The sequence below is a fragment of the Plectrocnemia conspersa genome, unplaced genomic scaffold, assembly GCF_051122295.1.
Source record: "Plectrocnemia conspersa isolate PC_06_02 unplaced genomic scaffold, ASM5112229v1 ptg000001l, whole genome shotgun sequence".
Classification (NCBI taxonomy): Eukaryota; Metazoa; Arthropoda; class Insecta; order Trichoptera; family Polycentropodidae; genus Plectrocnemia; species Plectrocnemia conspersa.
In genome coordinates, this window is record NW_028277165.1 from 28797294 (window position 1) to 28814549 (window position 17256).

Genomic DNA, 17256 nt, shown 5'->3' on the forward strand with positions numbered 1-17256 from the left:
TGATTTAACTAACTAAAATCTGGCTATAAACAGGAGCACCGAGAGCGAACCCGGGCCCTAGAAAAACAATGATTCCGGACCTCATAACAAAAATGAAATTTTATACATTTTTTGCCATCGTAATTTAATTTCGTACGAGTTATAAGTAAGAGTTTACTTTTTCTATGCTACAAATAAATATAAAAATTAACCACCATTGCAATACATTTTCTAAAATCATATTAAATGTGAAACATTTTAATTAGGCATTAAAAATTATTAATAATATTTACTCATAATATTTACTTGATAATTAATCGTGTTTTTTGCTGCTCAGTGATGCCATACAATGAATTTCTAGTCTAGTGCAAAAGCTATACAATAAAACGCTTGAATATTAAGCGTTTATATTAAAAAAATATTACGATGAGAATCGGATAAGGTACATTTAAACCAAATTTTGCCCAATAGGAGAGCGCAAAAAACAATTATCCCTTCTCAGAAGGCAAATATTCACGTCAAAAGCAATAAAATCGTGTCGGTGCCGTTGCAGTGGAAACGCTCGTTACCGAGCGTTTCCACTGCACAAAATTCGGTTTAAAAATACTTTAATAAGATCTCTTATAGTATATATAGTAATATCAGTAATATCAGTTTTCATTTAAAATAGCTTGTATATATGTCATATTTTACTGAAAATTAGAATCTTAAATATTTTAATACTGAATATAAAATTATAATTTTAGTCCGTTTTACATTGAATTCTGTTTTTATAATTTCAATATCATGTTTTTTTTGTTATATGAAAAAAAAGCAAAGTAAACTATTAATGACATCTAAGAATTAATTGCGTTTCTTATTAAATTTATAAAAAAAAATTGATATGGTTTACAGATATTACTTGCTTTTTTACTACTTAAATCAGAAAAATTTGATTTTAGGCACAAAAGTTATTTTAAAAGTTTCCATTATAGAATAGATTAGTGATATAGTCAATATTAAGATATTTAAATTTTCTAAGAAAAAGTGATACCTAATAAAAAAATGTATTCGAAACAAATAAAAAAATTATGATACAAGGTTTTTTCGATTTTTTATCAATTTTCCACTGGGCTGGCAACTTAAGAGGGTTGTATTTAAAATATAAGATCCAGTCTATATATTTATCAAATAGTGTTATTTGCTGCAGAATCTATGTAAATGCGACAAATTCATCTCATTATAATTCTAATTAGTTTTCCAATAAACTTTTTATCAGGTGTATACAAATATATGTAATATCCTTTTAAATTCCACCATCTCTTATCGATGCCTATCGAATCGCTTATGTTACAATAAATAAACTAAATATAAAACTTTTTTAAATGCTGTGGAGCGCTAAAGTTTGTACCTTTAATTATAATAAATTTAAATATTATAAAATATTATTAAAAATTAGAATAAGTCAGAGAATTAAATCAGAATAACTTTATAGACGAAATTGTCACTATTTATCAAATAATACATTAAAAATAAATTTTGTCTTTATTGCGAAAAATCAATAAATTTTACGATGTACGATTATCAAAACTAAATATCTTAAGCAAAGTAAAAATTTACATAAATTTAGCTATGTAGAATTTAAATTAATCAAATGATACACAAAGAAAGGGAAATCTTAAATGATATAAAAAAAATATAATGGCAAGGTTCAAATGTGCATTTAAAGGACAAAAATTAATATTCTTTATGACGAAGGAAATTTCGGGATCAACTATTTCCTAAAGATTATTTATACAGATATTACAAATTTAAATATTTGGTTTTTTATATAAATAAAATTGCTAATTTGACTGATCAATATATTAATATATATACATTTATTAATATTGTTAAGATTAACACTTACAAACCAAATTGTTTGAAGAAGTTAAGATGTAATAATTGGTCTAATAAGAAATACTGTTTTCGATAAAATTTAAGCATTAATAACAATCTATCTGAAGCACACAAAATTTATTAATTGCATCATGAAAAAAGTTGACAACCCTCAGTGGCTTTATCCAAACGTAGTTTATTTTAAATTAAAATTAAATGACAATTATCTCGAATCATTGATTAATCCAGACCGAATTCTATCATTGGATTTTTTTTTAATAAAAGCGAAATAGCAAATTTCATGAATTTCGACAACATTATTTAAGATTTTAAAATTTTGCTATATTTACAATACTATTTAGGATTTTTTTACATTAAATATTCATATAATTTTTTTGTTTATTCTTTTGAATAAAAGCTTTAAATATATAAAACACTTTTTATGCAGGTTCTTAATTTTTTCAATTATTTTAATGTTGAATAGAACTCTTACATAATTGATTCAAGTAGAAGGTTAAATTTTCATGTGAATATAATTTTATCTGGCTTTCAGCATATATTTTTTGTCACTGAAAAATATTTAAGATTATTTGATTTAACGTATATATATAATCTAAGTGCTTTTTTTCAACTTATCCATCGTACAATATTATACTTATATTAGTAAGCCATTGTACAGAAGTATTTTTTTAAATAGTAATAAACATAATAATAATAAATAGTTACAATAGTTTTATATTTAATAAAAATAAATGAGCGTTCGCAAGATTCAATATAGATGCTAGCTAACGCTTATTTTACATCAAATAAGACTCAATAATTATATTAAATTACTTAATAATGAAATTTGTGCTCAATATAATGCCAATTGTTTAGCTTGAAGATCATTAGTTTAGTCTCAGTGTTGCTGTAATTGAATATAGTGGCTTTTGGAAGTCTATTGCGATAAAATTATTGGGTGTTTATAAATGATTGTTTAAGTCGTGTTTTGTGTGGCAATGCACCTTTATTAGTACAGCTTTTTTTATAGTAAAGCTTTCACAACACTAACTGTCATAATATGCTACGGAAGATTTTTGATTCATTAAAGCTTTCTCAAATGCATAAAATGCATCAAATTTATGTCTGGCTCATTTTTTTTATTAAAACGTATTTATTCTCAGAATCCCGTTAAAGCATAGCGATTTGCTTTTGAGCTTTAAGCAGCTTTAATTAAATTTATTAATTATCTTAATATGAAAAAAAATATGAATAACGGTTAAGGTTACATTAAAGAAAAATAAAACAACGGATCATGGATAGATTGAATATAAGATTACATTAAACATTGATTCTGTCTGGTGCAACACTGGCTGCAGATTAGAAACTGGACCTCCAACACTGTGTTAACGGTGTCCGTGGCACGTCCCAGGGATCATTTTACGATTATGACCGGACGTAAATTTGTTTTGTCCCACTGCGGCGGGACTCTTGTCCCGGATGCTGCGGCGCTGAATAAATTGTTTCTGCAAATGACAATGATGGATGTGCCACATTCATAAACCGTAATCAATTCCTACCTTTTGTGTTCAATTAGTCGCGGACCATCGCCCCTTCGACCTAGCGGCGTCATATATTTTAATTACAAGGTCCGTTCGACCGTTGGTCAGTTGATTTCGATCCTACCCCATTGGCAACGATGAAAAGTTGCCGAATTAATTCCAGTTTCCGATCGACGGTTTTGAAGTATAAATGTCGACAGTGATTGACATTTATGTATATCGATTACTTCTCAAGAATAATGAGAATATTGCATGATAACAGATAATGAGTATCAAAAAAATAAATAACAATACCTTAAAAAAAATAGAATTGAGATACTGTGCAGTATCTAGACCAGTGTTTCTCAATGTGGGGCGCTCGCCCCACCGGGGTAGGGGAACCGCAAATCATTCATATTTATTATATGTTTTTTAAAAAAGGCGCAATTTTCAACACGACAAGTGTTGAAATTTGCGAATTAAATTTTGTATTCAGTAAAGTTTTAAAATGAGTAGTGAAAGCAAGAAAAAAGTGCGTCAGAATTAGTATTTTCCAACTGTTCTATCAAAATAAAATAAGTCCCAATCGTGAGACAATTGTCAATAACATCTGTTGCTACTTTACAAAAACACAATAAAAAAATCTTTTTGGATTATCGAGAAAGAAAAATAGCCCTGAATCGTTTTGCATTCTGCCGATTTGCATACGTATTTAATTTTTACCGGAGCAGGTTCTTAAATCACCAAAACCAAATAACAAAAAAAATGTTGGTCATTCAGATACTTCCGAGAAAGTATGCATATTTTCAAACATCTGCATGAACACCTTCGGAAAGGTGTTTTATTTAAGTATATTATTTTATTACTTAAGCAAAAATATGTAAGGCGAGTTAGAGTGTTACAAAAGTAAACAATTTTTTGTCATTCCCAGACCCATATTAAAACCTTCCAAGAAGCATGCATATTATGCATGAACCCGCCTTTACTTATGCAGCGTTATAAAAAGAGCAGTAGTTGTAAATCTTTTAAGAAATATTCGTACAAATTAAATTTTACATATTAAAAAATGCTTTATAAAATTTTTCGATTTTACATTTATCTCGAAAAATTGTCAAGAAGAAACACTTATTCTGACCAACGAATCTATGAAAATGGTCGTTTTGAAGCATATCTGATGACGAAACATATCACTTGTGTGAACTATGATTTGAACCAATTCATATAGGGGAGAAATATATAAAAAAAATAATATTACAATAAATTCATTATTTTTTAGACAATGTGCTCAAAAAATCGTACCTTTTAAACGTCGCAAACTATTAGTATGACCGGATTTTTTTTAGCAAAAACAAAATCTATTAAATTTTTTTTTTCGAAAATATGTTAATGGTATATTATGACGAAGTATAAAATGAATATACATCGTGGCATTTTCCCTAAAAAACACAAAAAAAAAATCCATTCTAAGCCAAGGTTGTCACATTTCAAAATATAAAAATAAAATAAATTAAAAATATTGTAAAATAAGAAAAAAAATATAAGTTTATATAATACAGATGTATAAAAACATTGCTAGGGTTGTCACATTGGGTACAAAAAATAATATTATAAAAAAAATTATAATGAAATATTTGCATATTTTCCCAAAAAAATAGTAAAGTATAAAATAAAGTCAAATACATACTAAGCGTAAGTTACAACTGTAATTATTCTCGTTATTTTTTTTTATTATTATCTTAAGAGATGCCACTATGTGCTAACACATTTTACGTCACACAAAACTCTTGATATTAGCTAGTAAAATAAGTGCAAAATGAAGTGGGTTAACGCGTTCATTTTGTATGGCTGGCCTTATGCGCTCAAATATATAGAGCGCGTTAACACTCTAAGGCGCAGAAAGGGTTAAAACTAGTTAAATGAATTATCCTAGCTTTCTCAATAAAAATTAAAAATAGATGACAAAGAAATGTAAAAGAAATGCTACCAAGCAATAGCACTGTTAGTAATAAAATAGATGAGATGGCCAAAAATGTAGAAACAAAACTAATTGAAATGGTAATAGCAAGGAAATTCTGTAAATGTAAATAAATAAATCAATTTCAAAAACAGTGTGGCTATATTTATGGGTTATGTAAGATTTGTTGACAATAGGGAATTTAATGAAGAAATATTGTTATATAAAATATTGGAACCCAAAACTACTGCTAATGCAAAAAATACTATTACCATTTCATCGTCATATTTAGTTGAATGCGGCTGTAAGTAGTAAGTAATTGTTATTAAAAACAAACAGTGAAGATTTAGAATTAAAATTGACAAAAGTTAACAACCGTTAACAAAAATTTGTAATTACAAAACGATTATAGATTAGAGTGAAAATAACTAATTTTACTATAACAATGATATTAAATATCACACAAGATCTTACAAAAAAATAAGCCTAAAGAGATAAAAAAATATAAAAAAATATTTTTTAAGATACCAAATAATAACTGCAACTGCCAATGTTTATAATATAAACTTTACTTTATCTACTTTTATTTTCAATGCTTTAAATAAACTAAAATAATTTCTGTGATTGACATTTATATGAATTACTTCTCAATACATTTTTTATAAATAAAAATTCGACTGCTGCTGTCGGGGTTCGAACCTTTACTAGTCTGTTACTAGTCAGAGATTTTAGGGACTACGCTATTCCGTCCTTTTAAAACTTTTTTTTGTTTTTAAATATAATCAGTACATACATTAAAACATTTGGTTAGCCTAAATAATAATTTTCTAATTTTGTTATCATATAAATATTTATTTCCTCTTTTGCTAATTTTTTTCGTATTTTTCATTAGCCCAATTTTTTTAGATATTTTATTAATATTATTTATAGATTTTTTATTTATTAAAAAATACACTACTAGCCAATGCAATGATTTGAACCCACTAAAAATCTTACTTTTCCTTCAGCGGTCCCAACGGTATCCGCTTTAACGCATTTTTTTGCGCGTTAGCTATACATTGACTAGCGTATCATATTAATAAACACATGTTCTACTTAAGCCAACCATCACAACAGATAACTACTATAGATTTCTTTCAAAAATGAGCATGAGTTACGTTATTTTAACACATTAAATAATATAAATATTATTTTGTGCCAACCTGTACTTTATTTTTCATATATACACGTACGTTTTATACACAAGTTGTATTGTCAGGACGCGTCACGGCTCCAACACAACATGTTCATCCAATAAAAAGCGGAGTTTACTCGAAACAGTAATCATTGAACGTATTCAAATTGAAGGTGTAATGGTCCGTGGGTCGTTTTTGTTCCGCGCGCTATTATTACCATTACTACTCAACTTTTCAATGCTGGCTGATGGAAGTTTGCATCGATATCATTTCTAGTTAAAACACATTGGTACCTTACCATTTATCAATTGATACAATATAACAAATGTGACAGTTAATATAAATCAGTTTCACTGGTGTTATGAATAAATTCATGACAGAATGCTAGCTGCTTATTAATATAAATATATTTAATAAGCCATTATTCAATGTCATTTTTTTTTTTGAAAAATTAAATATTTAATTAGACAGACAATTCTGGACTTTGGAGTTACTATATGTAAGTGTATAATTGAATATATAATACAATACAATGGCGTTCGAATCTCAATCGGGTCCTGATAATTTGTTATGATACAAGTCGAAGATGAGGAGCGGGAGCGAGCCAAAAAGGGACGGGTCGAATCGTTTACAGGATGGCAAGCGGGACCTGTCCCGGGATAATCCGGATTATTTTGCATCGCCGGATTTATTACCGGATCGGCCCGTAACCGTTGACTCGCTCCATGGCCATTGTGCGCAAACGAACGGCCGTTTGATACGTTTGATAAGAAAAACGTTCGGATAATGAACACAATTAATCAATTTGTAAAGGAGGCAAGGGGGGTCTTCTTTGTCTGTCTCTTAGCGGTGGTATTTGTGTAACAGAATAACTATACACGTGCTCAAAATGTATGTGGAATAACTACATATGTGTATACATAATAACATACGTCATAAGTAGTTTGCTTAACAGAGATAATCTTAAAATATAATTTTAGATTAAAATGCATCATTTGCTATTGTGAAATATATTATAGGATTACAATATATTTATTTAAAATAATGATCGCATAACTTGACAATTTAAAATTGTTATTTTATTATAATACCCAATGTAAAAAACTCTATATAAATATTACCAATTGCACTCCACTTCAGTAAAGTTTTGCTTTATTATTTATTCTTACTTTCAAAGAGTTTAAGCCATCTTTCTGTCCGTGCCGCATGCAGATTAAATAAATTCCACTAGCAATTGATATCCACAGTTTTAATGCCTGGCCCGCGACACAAATTCGTCTGAGTCGCCCAGGAACTGGCCGGGATCAGTTTCGCAAAGAATCTGCATCTGAGCGAGCGCAGATGGTGTCGCCGTCTAAATTGGAATAAAACGCGCGCCGACCAACAATAATGCGAAACAAACTTATTATGCTCTGCCGCAAGTTTCCGACCCGGTGAATACATTACGCCGATTGCCATCGCGCATAAGAGACCAACAAAACGCCCTAGACCAGACCCATCGACTTTCCGAAACAAAACTCGCTCCTCGGGTAAGTGCTCTTATATATACACCCAAGAGTTTTACGTAGGTGCTGAAATGAAAAAGAGTGGACTGGGTAGCTTTTTTGAGAATAAGGGAGGTAATACCGACAAAAACTAGAGTGACAAATTTTCCATGCATAATAAGGTTTTGTATAAAGAAATATTTTTTCATGGTTTTGAGGCTCAGACCATAGAAATAGACCATAGAAAAGCTTTTTTTAAGCATAAAGATAAATAAGGATGCCACTATCAGGCATTTGAGTTTAAATGACAGGTCTTGCAAGTCGAAGAGTCTTCGCTGGAGTGTCGAGTTGTATTATTGTTGGCTGTGATTTAGTGGAGCAGCTGGGATCTGTTATGATGTGTTTTTAAAATGATACTGGACCATTTGTTCAATAAATGTTCTGTCTCGTTTGTGACCTTTTTACTGATGCGTCACTACTGCGTCTCCTTTTCTGTGAACATGTGTCACATATTTTATCAAGCTAGTTCAATACAGCTAGGGCATTCGAACCGGGTACCCGGTTACCTGCCATGTTTTTCATGGAACCGAAAACCGGGTAATTTTTGACGGGTATCCGGTAAATTTCATTTAAATAATATTTTTCCATTATTTCAAATTAAATGAAAGAGACGAATCGGCGTTCTTACGCGACTAACGTCTTTGAACGACAAAAAAAGGGACAGCACTTAGCGACCTATAGATTTCGAGATAACCGAATGCATAGCTATGGATTATTTTGAAAGGATGCAGATGTAAATAAAAATAAATTTTAATGCGTTGTAAAATGAAAATATAACACATTAGATTCGTTAGTGTTTTTAAAATATAACTTTTTACAAAAAGAACATCACTAAAATTTTTTTTCTCTACCTTCATATAATACATATAATAAATACAATCATCTAATTTCTTTTATAATTTTGATAAAATTTATAACCTCAGTATTTTTCATGTGCAATTTGTATTATTATTGCCAAATATGTGTTAAAATAAATATTACGGTTTTGTACTGTTACACATGTATATAGTATGTAAGTATATGTATATATGTACCTACCGATGAAATGTAAAAATATTTCGATTGAGTAAAGTATTAATAATTACATAATATATTGATTTTATTTCAATACCTTTTTTTTAAAAATGATATTAATTATTAAAGTAAAATTAAATATATCCCGTCACATTTAATCATATATTCAAATATAATATAAATTAGACTCTTAGCTTACAAAAATTACCCGGAACCGAACCGGGTACCCGGTTCTTTCCCGAAAAATATCCGTAGAATCGGGTAATGAATTCGGCCGGGTATTTGAATGCCCTAAATACAGCATTATTGGACACACCCACACAATATATTTTAGACTTAAAATCAAAAACAGTCCAGATTGCCACTTTGGCGATTAGTAACCAAAGAAGAAAATAACAATAATAATATGCGCAGTGCGATTTTTTTCAAACAAAGCGTATTTTTTCAACTGTCTCAAAACAATTGTGCTATTAAGTGATTTTTTAAATAGTATTATAATGCTATGTAATATGTGGCCCAGCTTTTGCGGCTTTTGATCTCTTTCGTTTTTTATAATGATTATTACAAATTGTGCAGGTGGTTTAAAATATTTTTATTTTTATTTGTAAATCATGCTTTATTTGCCACTAAAGTCTTCAGACACTCTTAGTGCATCTTTGTTGGCATTCATCCATGACTTGTTTTCAATCTATGACATTTGCAATAAGTCGCACTATTTACGCCTTCCACCCCGTCGGATCCAATTTTCGAATAGGTGTCGGTCAATGTGCAAGTGTACAGTTTTCAACGTGTTTACATACCTGTTGACATTTGCGATATTATTATATAAGAATAAACTTTTTTATGTATCAAGTTAAAAAAGGAAAATCACAAAATGTTTCTTTACAATAAACCGACATATTGAAAAAATATAAAACCGCTTATAAAATATAATAATTTAAAAAATAACTAATACCAATTAGCATCAATATGTGATACAATTTTTTTTTTTTTGATTAATTAGATTACCAACCAAGAGGTCCTTAGAAATTATAGAATATTATTAAAAGTATCTAAGAGCAATTGAAAATGTCACACATCAGTAGACAAAAGTAATTTATTTTATAGATATCAAATAAGCAAATTTGCATTGTTACGATAACAAGAAATAATTGCATTGCTGCACAACAGTCTAGTGCCATAATCTCTTGTATTTAACCGTCAATCATAATCTATTGTAGCGTTCAAGCGTTTGTTAGGATTGAATTTGAATTAGAATTCCACTTGTACCGGTCGTGATGTTAGAAATACCTAACATCCGGTCGTTTGTGAGATAAATTAGTAATTATTGCTTTTTATCTAAGATTGTTTAAGAGGAACTCAAATATATTTATTCTGTAAGACAAAAAGCATTACAAAAATACTTGACAGCACATTAACCCTATAATAAAGTTTGACTTGACGGAACATTTATGCAATATTTTTAATATTTACATATATATTGTTTTCCGTGCCCGTTTTGCAAAAAGATATTATTTCAATGCATCTAGGAGTGTAGTCCGTCCAAGATATGAACGCTCATCGTCATATTATTGGTGAGAGAATATAATAGGATAACCATGTTAAATTACAAATGCAATTAATTTTTACTTTCTTAATTTAATTTGTTGAGGAAACTGTAAAATATCACTTTCACACTTTTTTTGTTTATTTATATACATATTTAACTTAAAAACATATGAGCAGTTTTGGTATCACTCTCCAGGTTAAATATCTGTTCAATATAATATTTTTTAAAATACCAAAATTGATTTATTTATTACAAAATACCACAACATGACCCTACCCTTAAAACAGCCCTGATTTATTATTTGTTACGTTCTCCTATCAGTGTAAACAAATTCTTGGATAACTATGTATGTATGCATGCATGCGTACACGCACCCTTATTTCCAACACAACGATGATGAGCGCTAACATCTTGGATAGGCTATAATTACGTGTTATTTATGTGAAATCTTTTTTTTACTTGCACGTTACGAGAGCTTTTGTGTATTCCTTTCTTTATAGTCTATTGTCAAGTTCATCTTCATTGTGTCATGATTACGATAATTAAAGACGCGAGTTTTAAGAAGATCCCCACAAATCATTTATACATAAATGTCTATTTTTAAATGAGTCAAAACTCATGCAACATTAATGCATAGTACTTTAAAGTTTGCTGTAATAAAATTGTATTATTGCTAATGGTGTCAGTTAAGTGACTATATTTTGATTATACCTTTCAATGTATAAAAAGTAATATATTATGTCCTTGCAAATATTGTGAATATTATTTGCTTCATACAATTCTTTATTATATATATATATATATATATAGCAATGCTACCCATAAGAATCAGATAGACTTAACTTGATGAAAGTGTTATGAAATTAGTTACATATTGATAAAACGATGATCTATACAATTTATAAACAGAAAATTGTATTCTGCTGCTGCATAGACCAAACTTAGATTAACACTATAGCGCCTTATGGATTACGTCATTTTGGACCCTATTTCATGTATGTACATACATATAAATTTATAATAGAGCTATTGCATTAGTTACACCAATTTATACTGAATTATACTTAGCCACACAACAAATATTATGGTAACGGTACACACACGACAAAGCCAATAATTTGCTATGCGAATATCAGTGAGATCGCCTGGGGCCATTCCTCGGAGATGCTACACAGCTATCTTGTCACCTCAATGGACACGGTACCCTACTCTCCTATCTGCGTACACGAATGTAATATATACGACCAGGTCGTATCTTGTGCACACAAAAGCCGCCAACTGTCCAATCTTGACTGGGAAGACACACGACCGCACAGCAGATCCATGACAACGTTTTAATTTTATGCTACTTAACGATTTTTTAACACAAGTTTGAAAATTGATCAAAATAAGATCAGCTATGTGAAAAATAGTTTTAATATAATAAGAGGATTAGCTTATTTTAACACAGAACAGACTGACTTGATCAAGACGTTCGTCTTTTTTTATTTACAATCAGACAATTTTTTTATAAAGTGTCGGTATAATAAAAAGGTATTTTTTTAAACTAAAACATTGAGTAGCGCAAACCACAAAAAAAAATATAAATTTGTGATTTTACGATAGCAATATTAGTCAAAGAACAGTAAGACGTTAATGCTAAAAGTACATTTCTAGCGATAGTAACACTTTCCACGCAGCATGCAATTTTGGCAGCTAGTCTCGTAAAGCAGCAACTATTTCATTGTCATTGAGATCCAGAAAAAAAATATGTTTAATGATCATTAAAATTAAAATATACATTTTGACTGTGTAAAAATAAGAGGTAATGATAAAGATCGATACAATTGAAAAACTGTAAACAAAATCTTTTGAACTTAATATAAATAAAATGACACGAATCAAATATCAACGTTCGAATTATCTGGTGTATGCAATTAGAGATTAACGCCGGTATTTTTAATGCCGGTATTACTAAAAGAAAAAACAGGTATTGACATTATTTTTTTTGCTCAAAAAATTAATCTTGGCGCCACAACGTGAATTAATTATAAAAATCACAGCATTTAAATACTTCGACAAATATTATTGCGATATATTTATTATTTTAATTAAAACACTTCCTTTATTAAGAAATATTTTCGAATATACGCGCACCAAATTGTTTTTAATATAAACAATTAATCTATACTCTATTTGCGTTAATACAGACAGTTCAAATACTATATATTTAATCATTATTCATAATAATAAAATATATGACAAGTTTGGAATTACGCCCCTACTATTTAAGTGAGAAAATTTATTCGCAAAAAAAAACATTTATTGTTAAATCATTAGGAAGGTACAATTTTTTTAAATACAGTATATTTGATTTATATAACTGTAGGGTAATTGATATATTATTTTATATCGTACCCCCAAAAATTATTTTTAATAATATGAAACAAGCTGTATCGGCTGCTTTTAAATAGTTTTAAGCACATATAAATAAAGTTTTTATCTGCGTAGCAAAATTTTTATCATACAACATAATCAATAGATGATAATATTTACAATGTATCAAGTATATTAAAGCTTTCCTATGAAATTTTAATGGTGCTGCGAAATTTGATATTTTAATAAAGGTTTATTTATAAACTGGTCAACACTTCAATGTCACACAAAGGTATACGTTATTAAAAATAATTAAAATTTGTTGCTTAATAATGAGAATATCATATATACATAAGTTAATATTTTAAATATTTTAAATGATAATTAAACATCCTTTATGTAAAAATAATGTGAGGCACAATTTTTAGTATATTGATAAATCGAAAACTTTATATTTTACTATATGTTTAGCTAATTCCGATATTGCCCCTAGGTACAGTTCTTTTGAATAATGTCTGGCATAATGGCATGAAAAAATGTAGAAATTTGCTTTGGCACACACGGCCCCGGGTGGAGTTGAAAATACCGTCGCCGGGGTGGCACGACAACTATGTGGGTAAATTAAAACGTAGCCCGCGGGCGAATACCTGGTGTCTCCGGCCCTGGTAGGATTCCTTAATGGACGCTTTCGAGCATTTTGGCGACTGTGTCCGACACATTGTCCTGACAATCACAACGACGTATGTCTTTACACACATACATAAATAATGGGTACATATGTACATAGATATATGCTTAAATAACATAATATTGTATGTCAAAATCTAATCAATAGAAAAAAATGTATATATTTTATTAATTATTTTTTATAAATAACTAGTAAAACAGATATAGTGTTTTGTAAAAATTAGTTATTTTGTGAATTTTTAGGCAATCGGGAAAAATTTCCTTTTGCAAACATTTATTAAATAATTTTACTAATATAGGATTATTAAGACTGTTAAATGTTTAATTTTCTTAAATAATATGCCATCAGTACTAGAAGCTGAATTATTTTTTTAATTTATTTGTATTGTATTTGCTTTGGCGCCGTATTAATGCTATTTAAATATTGTTTTTTAAATTAAAATATAAATTAATATTATTCGTTTTTATTTTACCACAAAGCACATATTACTGCTTTATTTTAAGAAATATTACAAATTAATTATAAAAAAGTTTTGAAACTAAAAAGCGTACTGCATATAATTTTGTATATGAATAGTAATTAATATTATACATTTTATTAAACCTTATTACTTTATATTTATCATAACTACAATGTTACTATATACTTGCTAAACTATTTAACCTATATTTTATTATTATTGTTGTGCATATAAAAAAAATGTTAAAAAAAAAATTTGTATATATATAAAATATGCATTTTTACTAATATTTTTTTAATAAGGAAACATGTGTTTCAAATATATACATATATATAAACTAGTACTCATTTAATAAATATTTCTATAAAAAATATTTTTTTTTTTTAAATTATTAGATTTTTTATTTATTGAAATAATAAATTACATATCAAAATAATTTCATGCAGCTTGAATTACGTTTTACTAAACCTAACATTTAATTATTCATATTTTTTTTTTCTACAAAAAAAATATGTAGGGCTAAGTTAGATTACCTTACTTTAGTAAAATCATGTGTTTGTCTACATCAAATTATTATTTCTTAGAAAATATAATTTCTAAGAAAAAATGATAAGCTGGGTTAGGCTGGGTTGGGCTATGTTAGGTTACAGCTTAATGTACTCTTAAATATTTGTATTACCAAGAAAATATGCAACTATTAATACTATTTTTATAAAAATATGTGTTTAAGTAAAAAATATATTTGCCTAGTTAGGTTACATTAAACTCTTATCAATCCTGACTCAAAAAAACTTTATAAATACATATATATGTAGAAATTTATTTATAAAAAAAGTACTTTTACGCGTCAAATTATTTTAAATAAAAAATCTTTTCAAGATAAATTGTCTTTCAAATATGAAAATGTGTTAAAGCTGTGTTAGGTTAGGTTAGGTTAGGTTAGGTTAACTCGAAATATTTTTATCAAAAAATATGTACTAAAATTACAAATTTTTTTACCCGTGTATTTATTTTAAAAATTCGGGAATACTCGAAATCGGTCACAAAATCGATGCAGCAGGTACAAAGCACATAGGTACCAGACTATGTGTGGGGTTGCATAATTTAAAAATTAAATAAGAAATATGAAAAACTAGGCTTATAATAAATATATAAAAAAATAATAGATTTTCAAATATTTATTGTAATTAAAAAGTATGATGGTTTGAACAAGATTATTGCACAATATTTTAATAATTATTGTTAATCATTAATGTACTATATTTTTATTTTTTGTTGTAACCTAACAGGCGTTTTCTTAATGTGTTATAACAGGATAAATCTGTATGAATTGGCAAAGTCAATCAGACATAATTAATACTCATAAGTAAGTAGTAACCACTAGACTTTGCTGTCTATGAATTGGTGATATCTATATAAATTACTATGTGTATTTAATTTATGTTCAATAGATTTTTACAACTTGGGCCATTTTTTAATTATGCATATTTTTATAAATAAAAATTTGCGAATGATGCAGTGCTTTAAACTATTATCAGTCAATTTATCATATCACGATCATTTTGTTTGTATTTATTTTGCTATAATAATATAAATAAATTTGAACATACTTTTGTCTAAGCATAATAATTTAAAAACACGTTAATCTATATTTTTTATTATAGATTAAATCCACGAATATCCAGAACAGTCACACTCTCTCCTACTTTAATTAAATATCTGTAATACTCATCAGCTGCTGAATTGTTATTTTTTATTCTAAAAGTTTCGCCTTAGACAGCCACGATCGTTGAAATTTATAGTGGTGCCTTTAACCCAAATAACAGATGTCGTTTAATATATATGTTTTAAAAGTATATATAGTTAGAATAATATTAGTAATTATATAAAACATTTTTTTATGTTTAGAATAAAACACCTTATATTACAAATGTGAATTGATTTAACCTTTGTTTCTTTGACAAAAATCCGAATGCAAAATATTTTTAAAAATATATAACAATTAACTTCATTAGCTATTTTCTTAAAATATTCTTCAAAATCATAAGTGCGATAAAAGCATACTTATAATTTTTTGATTTGATAAAATTACAAATATTTTAATTATAAAAATGACTAAATAACGGAAATTGATATAAAATATCAAGGTGAGAATAAGATAACCAACATACAAACTAAACCATCTATGCATTTGAGAGAAAATAAGTATAAAAATAAGTATAGACTACGTAATTTAATAAAATGTTGTAAAAGCAATTTTAATAAATTATTTAATAACCACTTTTTAATAAGAGACGTGTAACAATAAACATATATGTTTTACGTAAAACATACTATTTTTGCATGTCTCTATTATTAAGCGAATAATTTCTATAATTTGATAGATAAAATAGTTAGTAAATGCCATCGTGTAATATATTTAATGTAATATTTATTTTGTGTATTAAGAACTCTTATATTATAATCATTTTTATATATACAAAGTTTTACTATTCTCGTTTTAAATTAATACAAATTACCGCGATCAATATCCAGGGGTGCGATTATCGAATCAGATTCGAATTAATAGACAGAATTGTCTCAGAACGACAACGGATAATGAGGCATCATTGTTTGCTACGGCGTAGGCCGTAGTACACATCATTGCCGAGATTTATTCGTCAAAGTGTGTTGTCTCGTCCGATTGTTATGCAGCTTACGGATCCGGGCTCAAATCCGGGCCCGTGAAATTGAGAAGAGCCTAATCTCGACCGGGCATCTGCCCGGAAGGGTGAGGGATATCGTGATAGGATTTATACGTACATCCGAAACAAATCAGATATTCAAATGAAAGCACATAGCACATACATACATACGCGTGTGAATGTTAAGGTACGGTCTCGAGACTGATTGAACATAGTTTAAAAATAAATAATATAAAAAGTACAGTCAAAAAAATGTTATATACAAAGTACAAGCTAAATAAATTTTAAAGTAAATGTCTAAAATTTATAATCTAATCTGTTATGCACGTATAATTACATTATGTATGTTAGATCAGCGGTTTCAAAACCAAAAGGCGCGAGCTATTTTAATTTATATATATTTTTATAAAAAAAAAAGAATTTATTACGGTTATAAATTTACAAACTTATAATTATTATTAATTAATTAAGAGCCAT

General features: G+C 28.1%; 1 protein-coding gene across 1 annotated transcript in view; it reads right to left on the reverse strand.

Moving 5' to 3' along the window:
• LOC148239507 (lachesin-like) overlaps positions 1–17256 on the reverse strand; it is a 164365-nt gene that overhangs the window by 81445 nt on the left and 65664 nt on the right. The window lies entirely within an intron of this gene.